This window comes from Spermophilus citellus (genome assembly GCF_964194105.1).
Source record: "Spermophilus citellus genome assembly, chromosome: 3".
NCBI lineage: Eukaryota > Metazoa > Chordata > Mammalia > Rodentia > Sciuridae > Spermophilus > Spermophilus citellus.
Genome location: NC_138184.1, coordinates 21,540,906 through 21,551,530, shown reverse-complemented (window position 1 = coordinate 21,551,530; position 10,625 = coordinate 21,540,906). Strand labels below are relative to the sequence as shown.

Sequence of the window (10,625 nt, the reverse complement as noted above, 5' to 3'; positions counted from 1 at the left end):
CCAAGTGTTGACCATGTGCGTAATACCTGAGCGGTGTCCGGTGGTGGTCTGCTCCATTTCCTTGACGTTCTGTTCTGGCTTCCTGATTGTCTACACTTGGTGATATTGGTGCAAAATAACATCTGCCACCAATAACCCAAGTGACTTATGTACCTACTATCCAATTAGATTCTTACCCAGCCCTGGGTGCCAAGGGCTGCTCCCTGCTATTTCTAGTTAAGGAAGCCAAGTCACAGAGAGGTCACGTAACTTGATCGCAGTCCCACAGCAAGGGAATGTCAGCACCGGGATTTGCAGAGAGGTCCGTGTGGATCCTAAACTTCCCATCATACTCTGAAAGGTGAGAAGGAAGAAGGATGACCCCTCTCCTGTCCTGGGACTTCCCTTTCTGTTCTGGAAGGCCACCTTCCCTGGGCACAGCGAGACTGTCCCTCAGGTCTATCCTTGAGAAGTCGATGATCCTTTATTGGCTTCTGTTCTTGGCCACCAAAAAAATTTTCTTGTGACCAGAAGGGTCAGCCTTCCACTCTTTTTGTGGGGATGTGTGTGTTCATGTCTTCCTTGGAGGTGTTTCATGGAAAATATTATTAGCACACAGACCAAACAACTGTTCAGACGTGATCGAAAGAGGCTCAAGCATCTCAGGAATCACAGAGACTGAAAACGGCTCACGAGGGCCCAGGTTCCAGGCACAAACATGGGGACAAAATATACACCACATTCATCCCAGAGGGCCACGGGCAGCTGAATGGTAGCAGATCATCTGGGAGAATCTCACGGTAGAGGAAGCGGAAGGTGTTGCCTTCCTTCTGAGAGGCGTCCTCACCACATCTCTCTGACTGCAGGTCTACTTTTCACCTGTGACATGGAAACCAACCGCAGGGGGTCAGGGGTGTCCCCACTTAAGAATGAAAATGGGACCATTTCTGTACAAACCCTAGGTCTATTCCTGGGCCATCCAGGATCTGGGGGAACCCTAAGAGGGAGGAAGATATGGTTCTTCCTCTAATCTAGGGCTCACTCCTTGAAATTTCTCTCCACCTACATGTACTTTCTTGATGACCCTGTGGCTTGAAATACCAACATTGTGTTTTTGAAACTCAAATTTATATCTCCAGCCTCAGGCTCTCCTCAGACCCTAAGCTGGTCTCTTTGATGTCCCATTTGGCTATGTAGCATCTCAAGCTTGACACATTTTTAAAGTAATTTTCACTCTGTCTCCCCAAGCCTGATCCTCCCACAGTCTCTCCTCATCTCAGAAAATGGCAGCTCCACTCTTGGGATGCCTCAGGGCAAGGTGACCTGCAAGTCACCCTGAACCCTTCTCTGTCATCTGACATCTCCACCAGGAAAACCCATCAGATGGTCTCTGACTTTTGATTCAACCTAGCGATTTTTTGACTGTATGATAACGCAAAAGTGATGAACACTGAATAGAAACCATACTTTGGATTTTCCTGGGAAATTGGTGAACCTGGTACCCTTTGCCCTCTTGATGCTGGGCAGCCAGTGAATTACAGCCCCCAGCCAGCCATGTGGTCATGAGGGGAAGCAGGTGACTCTAGAGTGTACTGTGTGGCTGAGCTGTGGTGTTCAGAAGGTTATGTGTGAAATGCATTTTCAACTTGGGAAATTTTCACTTGTGATGGTTTTATCAGGAGGCACCCCCATCATAAGTCAAGGAGCGACTGTATATCAAGACTGCGTCTCACCTCACCACCTCTGATGTTCTCCTGTCCAAGTAACCATCATCTCTTATCTGGATTATTTCAATAGCCTCATAACAGGTCCCCTGAGTCCACATTTTCCTGCCTGCATTTGATTCTCAGCTTTAAGTCAATGTGTTACAGCTCTGCTGGGATTCTTCAATGTTTCCCCATCTCAAACAGGGAAAAGCCAATTTCTGTCATTGGCCCTAAAGAGCCGGCATGATCAATACAGGGACCCCTCTATCTCATTTTCAACTTCATGTCGACCACAGACATACTTTCTTCCAGTCACCTGGATCTCCCTGCTGTTCCTAGGACACCCCAGGGCTTTTGCATGTGCTGTTCCACCATCTCTGTATAGCCCAGACTCAGTCCTCCCTCTGGGGCTGCTTTGCTGTTCCCCGACTATCCCATTGTCAACTGCAGCCTGCTCATAATCTTGAAGCCTTCCACTGCTGTGATATCCCCATTGGACTTGTCCCCAGCTGTCCCACAACTTTACCCATTTCTGTATCATCTGTCTCCCCGCCCCCCCCCCCAGCTAGAATGCCAGCTGGGAAGGGGGCTTGGTTCTCACTCACTGCTCTATGGCCAGCACCGGTAAGAATACCTGACTCTACGTAAGCCTTCAGTAAACACCTGGTGAAGGAGTGAATGAATCTAAAAGTGGGTGGAGTGAGGTAGTTTCAATTTGATTTGGAAAAAAAAAAATTTTGTAAATGTGACCTAGGCACAAAAATAGCATGGAGGATTTCACGCCAGACATGATTTTCTGTATTGACATTAAAATGCAGCAGAGCTACAGATGATTCTGTTTCTTTCTCTCTCTATGTATTGTTTTTAATTAGTCTACAATACACACATTATTTATGTAATAAAATAAAAGTAAGAGAAATGTTTGTTGTTAAACCGCTGCTTACTGTCAATTATGAGGTGCTCGGAGGCAACACTAAAGGTTCATTAAAGTCTCTCAAACTGAGCATTTTTATAGCCAAGGATGCTCTGTCTCTGACAGTAATGCTCTCTCTTCCTATCGGGTTTTTTTTTTTTTTTTTTTTTTTTTTGGTACCAGGGATTGGACCCAGGGGCACTTGACCACTGAGCCACACCCCCAGCCCATTTGGGATTTTATTTAGAAACAGGGTCTCACTGAATTGCTCAGAGCCTCATTAAGTTGCTGAGGCTGGCCTTGAACTTGAGATCCTCCCGCTTCAGCCTCCTGAACTGTTGGAATCCCCGCAGGTGTGTACCACTGCACCCAGCTCTTAATGTGCACCAACTGTGATTGCCTCTGGTTTTTCATAACTAAGAAGCACCTGAGTGTTTGGACCAGTGCATCCGTAAAGCTGCTGTTAACAGAAAGCCAGATGCATGAAGGCTCCATCAATGCCAACTTGCTGGGCATCCTGATTAGGGTACCAAGGGCTGGGGGAGGGGCTGGGGCTAGATCATTTTCACCCCTGCATGGGCATCATATGTTTCATTGATCTTTGTGACCAACCGAATATTTTCATGTGTCTTGTGTGACTCAATACTTACATCAGCTTTGTTTCTTATTCCCTTCCAGGGAGCTTAGAGGAACAAGTCCTTTTTCCACGATCCCACAGCTAGCAGATGCCAGCAGAACTTCCCTCTGCCTGCACTCCTACCCCAGTGCCACCTGCCTCTAGGTAAACACTCGTCCAGAAACAGCAGGAAGTAACGAGGAGTTTGCTCAGCAACCTTTCCTAGGAGGAGTGGCATTGGGGGCAGGGGGGTGCGAATGACTAAGCCCTTGAGGTGCTTAGGGGAAACTGGGGTGGAGGTGGACAAGTGCAATAAGGGTCAGTCTAGGAAAGGAGATGTGATGCCTGTATTATCTCAGTGGATCGGAGTGTCTCTTAGGCAGGGAACTACCTTCATTTGGGGGAAAAATAAAAAGACCTTTGTAGATTGTTGTGGTTTGAATCTGGAAAGTCCTCCAAAGGCTCCCGTACTGAAGGCTTAGTCCCCAGTGCAGCAATGGGCAGAGGTGGGGCTTTGGGGAGATGGTTGGAATATGAGGTCTCCGATCTCATCAGTGCATTAATCCATTGAGGGATTCATAATGCATTGTCAGGTGGTGGAAACTGTAGGGGGTGGGACCTAGTAGAAGGGACATACTCTGGGGGACCATATCTTCTCCCCAGTCCTTTCTTCTCTCTTTCTGCTTCCTGGCTGCCAGGAAGTGAGCAGCTCTGCTCCACCACACCCTTCTGCCCTGATGTCTCTGCTTCACCACAGTCCCCTAGCAACGGACGCAGCTCATCATGCACTGAAACCTCGGATGCTAACCTAAATAAATCTTCCCTCCTCTAAATTGTTTTTCTTGGGTATTTTGTCACAGCAATGAAAGCTGACTAACATATAGATGCTTGGGGCAGAATGTAAGGCCTTGAAGGTGAAGCTGTTCTGCCATTTAAAAAAAAAAAGTGGGAGTTTTGTTTTATTTTCTAAGGTCATTTGGAGAGAAGAAGAAGGAGCAGGGGACAGCAAGATGGAGGAGGCTGGGAGGATGTGGGGAATATGTTAGTGCAAAGCAGCCAGAGGCCACTCAAGGATGAGAGATGCTCTTCTGCTGATTTTGAATTTGTATGACTCTTCACAATTCCATTCTCACTGTCTATTTCATCCCTTTCACTCCTTCAATAATTGGCATATTCTGCTCAGCTCCTAAATATTTTGTATGAGAAGAACTTTGATAAACTTGACAAAAGCTGTGGCTTGCAAGTATGCAGAATAGGGGCTTCACACTTGCAAGGGAAGTCAGCCAGGGGTGGTGGGGGACCGGGGTGGGGAGGTGGGGGGGGGGTAGGACAGAGAAGCCAGGGTCCAGCCTCACTGTCTCAATACTGCTTCCCCTTCTTCTTGCCCCGTCTGGACCATAAATGCATCTCATGGTGGCTACTCTCTGGGCAACTCACCATCCCCAGGGTCAGTTTCCTCAGTCCTGCAGAGTGAAGGATGTGGAAAATAAGCCCAAGGGCATTTCGCCTACGTTTTTATCATTTAAAATCCCAGGTCTTAACCAGAACAAGGAATAGAAAAGGAACTTGCACCAGACTGACATCTGACCCCCCACCCTAATGGGTCACTGGACCCCAATACAATAAGCCCCAGGGAATTCCCTATTCACATTCCTGTCTCACACTAATGAATCAGTGGGACCCCAATAAAAAGAACCCCAGGAATTGCCTTCCTGTCCCACCCTAAATAAAGCCTATCTATAGGAGCTAGATCCTTGCTTCAGCCCACGGCCATTTTCTACCCCAAAGTGAGCTGTCTCTGGGTTCCCCCAATTGACTCTGCAGCTAAATACTGAATGGAAAAAAGCTTGCTGATCCGAGGTTTGCTATGCCTGCATTTGTCCTGACACCCACCCTTCTGGATACGTCCCTCTCTGAAATTCTTCACTATACCTCTTTGAATGTGCCCTCTGATCCTGCTGGACCCCTTGATAATAACACCCAACATAGAGCTGCCCTGGGTCCCTTTGCCTCCTTTGATGGCCCCTGAGACCACCTTGTTAAGGAATCTAAGAGTCCCAGAAGCATAATTTGCAGCCACTGACTTATGTACAGGTGATAGACACCCTGGGCAGCAGTATAGTGGTGCCTATCTGCCAGCTCTGAGACATCATCCTTCAGTGTAGCCTGAGGGGCCCAGGCCCTCCCTTCCTCCCAAGAGTGCCCAGATCACCCACTTCCAGGAGCTCTGGAGGCATGTCCCACCTGTCCCTAGAGACAGTTGCACAACTGATCATCCAGGATCCTCTTTCCTTTTCACTCTCACCCTTTCCCAGCCTAAATAAGCATCCAGGAGGAGCTAAGTTTCTTTGTCTTTGCCGTGGGCAACTTCAGCAAAGGGGCCTCTTACTGCAGCTGCCCTGCCCATGGGCACTCCCCTCATATGGTGGATCTGGGGGCCGACTGTCCTCACCCATCACTGTGTTTTGCCATCTGGTTCCTCCCTCCGAGGGATCTGAAAACTTGCTCTGCTGTGTAAAACCACAGGTTCCTCCACTGTCCCCTGCACTGTGGCAGGAAAGCTCCTGTGTGTTGATACTACGTGTGCATCTCACCAACACACACACACACACACACACACACACACACATACACACACACCCAGGCATGAGGCAGAGGTGTCAAGCGGGGTCCTTGATCAAATAAGATGACTTGCTCAAAACCTTGCTTCCCTCCTGTAGACCAGGAGTCTGAAGCATCTTGGGTTGAAGTGCTTAGAAGCTGGACCTCTGCTCCATCAAGGACACCAGCTTCCCCTCCACTCCCATCAGCAAATCCTAGGGCAGCTCCCCAGGAGGTACCCCAGAACTTCAAGAATTTTGAACCACGGACCAGCCAATACTTCTTTCCATTGCTCTGCAGAGCTGTTCCTCAGAGCCAATCCACAACTGGCGTGTGAATTTGACCATCTGTCTCTAATGATTTTGATCTCCATCAATCAGCCCCTTAAAGCCTAGTTCAACAGCAATTTCTTGAAAAGTGTCCGGATGTCCATCCATGTATGTGTTCATTTAGCAGTGGGGGAGAGTCTGGGGGATGGAGATTGAGAGCAATCTCTGGAGAGTCCTTGCTCACCAGAAGCTTGTGTCTTGGGGAGGGTGTAGGGCACTGCCCAGGGCTTCTCAAATGAGACTGGCATGGGTAGATGCTGAGAGGGCCTCTGACATTTGTGGGTATATGTCTGCATCGGTGAACAAGGAGCACCCTGAGGAGTCCTCCCTCCCTTCCATGGTGCCTCCTCTTCTCTGTCTCCCAGTGAGTCTCCCCACACCCAGCCTCCCTGAATGCACACACAACATTGTGCCACTTCTCTTCTGTCATGCGCCCAGCCTCACCCATTCTTTCCCCTACACCATCCATCCTTCCAAACCAACAACAATTCTGTCCAATCAGAAAAGAGGAGGAAGCAGCTCTCCCCAGCCAACAAGGAACAGAACCAGCATGAAAGACTAGAATCATGTCAAACATCTCCCTCGGGAGGGGAGAGGCCATGGATGATAATGGAAATGTTGCTTGCTGCCATGACAACCATAATCATTCAGCCAGGGTACCAAGGGCTTGGAGGCAAAGACACCAATTGGATGTTTATTTCTTCAGCATCTCTAAGGAGGTAGAAACCAAAAAGGAGACGTCTTCAGGCCTCCATTTGTTACCTGCTGGAGAAGTAGAGTATTTGGCGAGGACTGGTCCATCTTTCTCCAGTCCGCCACCAATTATGACATCACTTTCAGTTTACCCTGATTCTAACTCATCATTTATATCAACCATTTTGGCTATGGCCACTGAGAGTCCCCTGGCAGCCAGGTGCAGGAGGTTTGGCCACAGCCTGGGAAGAGTGGCCTCGGTCTCAAGGCAAGGTCAGGGCCTGTGAAATCTCCACACAAACACATTACCTACATCATGTCTGGGGGTGGGAAGACAGGAAGCAGAACCAACCCCCCAAATTAAAAGTTACTGAGGTGATGGAGGCTGCAGCAGCAGTCATGGTGGCTCTGTGGGTAAGGCTGGCGCAGCGCAGACTCCGGGATTTGGCATTATCTCTTGGGCCCTTTCCTCGGTCATTGTGCACGGCTAAAAACAAAAGAACAATGGCCAAAGCCTGGAAGAGGACATGGTTCACAATGAGCATAAGATAGAGCCTCCCTGTACACACAAGACCCTCTTGGAAGAGAAGGTCAGGTTGGAAGAGCAACTGAGAGGCACAATGGAAAAATATAAATGAGCTTTGACAGATATTGTGAACTTGAGGCAGAGGAGCCAAAAACTGATAGAAGATGCAAAATTACATGGCATCCAAGGCTTCTGCAAGGACTTGCTGGAGGTTGCAGACATTGTGGAGAAGGTAATCCAGAGTGTTCCAAAAGAAGAAATTAAAGATGACAACCCTCACCTGAAAAGCCTGCACGGAGGTGGGGGGTGGGTTGGTGCTGACCGAGGTGCAGATCCAGAAGGTGTTCACAAAGCACGGCTTGCTCAAGCTGGACCCCCCTTGGAGCCAAATTTGACCCTATGAACATGAGGCGCTGTTCCACACACCAGTAGAGGGCAAGGAGCCGGCCACAGTGGTGCTGGTTACCAAGGTAGGGCACACTCTCAGGCCTGCCCTGGTGGGGGTGATGAAGGAAACATTGCTGCCTCCCAAGGGGCCTTTGGCTTTTAAGTCACTTGCTGTAACTCTTCAAAGGCGGGTTCATCTTTTCTCATCTGGGAGTCCAGCCTTGATGGAAAGCTTAAGTGGCTCATGGAATCAAGCTGGTGGCACAGTTGAGTTCAGCAGCTCTGGTTTTGGAGTCTGGTTTTTTAGTACACCACGTGTTTAGTAGCTTCATATGCTTCCAGAAAAGGGCAGATGGGACCTCTATGTTATCATGAATAAGGCTGTATCTGCTCAAACCCGTGATTGCAAAGTACTTTAAACAAATAAAAGGTCTTTAGGAAATGTCCAAAAAAAAAAAAAAAAAGCTATTGAGAAAAAAAACCTAAACCAGCAATAGGAAACTAAGAACAATGAGCAGGAGCCCTGTTCTGGTCATAGGTGAAATCACAGCTAATTTCCAGAAAGCCAAACTGAGAAAAGGGACTGCTGAGGTCAGGGATGGTCTACGTGGCTGGTGGCTTATGAATAGGAACATGAATGTTCTGTCACAGACTTTCTCCAGCTGCACTGGGAGCTAAGGTGGCCACAGAGACTTAGGATGGGGCCATTTCTGAGGGATGGGTAAGGGTCATCTCCAGAGAAGCTGTTGTCTCCTCTGAGGCCTCTGAGGCAGCACAGCATGAAGCCCCAGCTCACATCAGGTAAGAGAGGCATCTTTAAGCCTGTCTGACCTCTGATTTATCCTGCATTGTTAGGATGACAAACAAGGAATCAGCACCCTCCTCCACACTACATCCAGCCAGCACCCCTGCCCCAAGCAACATGTAGTTTTCAAGGGTTTCTGCACTTAAGTAATGACATGCCAAGTGCCAAAACTCTCAAATGGTGGAAGATAGTAATCAAAATATAAAATACTGCCTGGTGTGTATTCCTTTAAGAGAATCCATCATGGTGGGCATGGTGGCACACATGCCTGTAATCCCAGTGACTCGGGAGGCTGAGGCAGGAGGATCTCCAGTTCAAATCTAGCCTCAGCAACTTAGTGAAGTCCTAAGCAACTTAGTGAGACCCTGTCTCAGAATAAAAAATAAAATGAACTGGGGATGTAACTCAGTGGTAAGGAGCTCCCGAGTTCAATCCCTTGTACTCAAAAAACAAACAAATAAAAAGAGAATCCATCTCTGCTAGGGCATCTTGGAAAGAAGGAGGAGGTTGATAGACTGTGCTACCACTGCCCATTCTATTAAATACAGTGTGTGGTTCAGAGCCACATGGGCATTTATGAATCCCACTCCTCTATGGGCTCAACAGAGCTTGATTTTTGATTTGCCTGTGGATCAAAGAAAGGCCACTTATCCCTATGGGACATTTCCTTCTAACATATTGGCATTATTCAGCAGGGAAAAGTGAAACAAAAGCCGAATTTATTCAGACAGGAGTTTCAAAGTTAAAACATCAAGGAAATAGATCAAAACTTAAAAAAAAAGTTAAAAAACCCCAGCTCCAATCTAAGTTCTCTAACATTTCATATTTCCAAAAAACCACAAGAAACTGTTGAACTATCCCAAAAGACTATATTCACTTTATTTCCGTTGAATGCCTCAAAGCAAAAAGTCCAAGGGTCCTGACTTTTCTCTCTCTACTGTCCATATTATGGTCAAAGTCCACTTTCCATGCTGGTGGGGGCTAGCACTGTGCCTGTCAAAGTGACAGTTGTCACAGCATGCTTACTGCTTCAGAATAAAAGAAGTTGAACATTTACATCCAAATGTCTCACAGATTTACCCTACTGTAACATGGAGCCCCAAACAAACAAATAAAAACTGGGTTTAAAACCAATGCCATTGAAAAGTTTGGCAGGATCCTTAAAAGTTATACTTACATACCTACCATATGGTCCAGTCATTCCATTCCTAGGTATTTACCCAAGAAAAAAAGAAAATATATGTCCATACAAAAGCTTTTACATGAATGTACAGAATCACTTTATTTGTAATAACCCAAAGGTAGAAACAATCCATATATCTGTTAGTAATAAATAAATAAATATGGTAAAATGTAAACAAAATGGACAAATTGGGGTGGATTTATATACAATGAAATGCTACTCATCAATAAGAAAAGGAGAAACGACTGATACAAACAACACGAATATATTAAAACAATTATGCTATGTAAAAAATCCAGATTAAAAAAGGAACCATATTGTATGATTTTATTTATATAAAACTTTAGAAATTTAATTTCTTGTGACTAAAAGCAAATTGGTGGTTGCCTTGAGAGGAGGGTCCAGAAAGTCAGGGGGAGACATTTCAAAGGGGCCTAAAGATATTTTCAGGGGTGATGGATATGTTCACTTTCTTGAATTTGATGGTTTCATGCATGTATACATGTGTTAAAACTCATCATTTGGGGCTAGTGTTGTGGCTCAGTGGTATTGTGCTCACCTAGCCTGTATGAGGCACTGGGTTTGATCCTCTGCACTACATAAATGTAAAATAAAAATATTGTGTTCACCTAAAACTAAACAATAAATATTAACAAAAACCTCATCATTTGAACACTTTACATGCATGCAGTTTATTAATCATGCCTTAATTAAGCTATTTAAATATTTTTGAAAAGAAATAAAAAATATACAATGATGCAGTATTGGGGATTAGATTTATACCCACCTCCAACAGACAGAAATCCAGACAAGCATATGAAATAATGATTTTCAACATTAGCAGTCAATGCAAGGCTGTGATCCCTGACAAAAGGGAAAGTGAGCAA

General features: G+C 46.3%; 1 pseudogene across 1 annotated transcript; it reads left to right on the top strand.

Annotated features, from left to right (window-relative positions):
• Positions 1–7,224: 7,224 nt before the first annotated feature.
• Positions 7,225–8,701, top strand: LOC308643323 (grpE protein homolog 1, mitochondrial-like; annotated as a pseudogene). The gene is made up of 2 exons: positions 7,225–7,923; positions 8,606–8,701. The product of its transcript is annotated as a grpE protein homolog 1, mitochondrial-like (transcript).
• Positions 8,702–10,625: the final 1,924 nt, after the last annotated feature.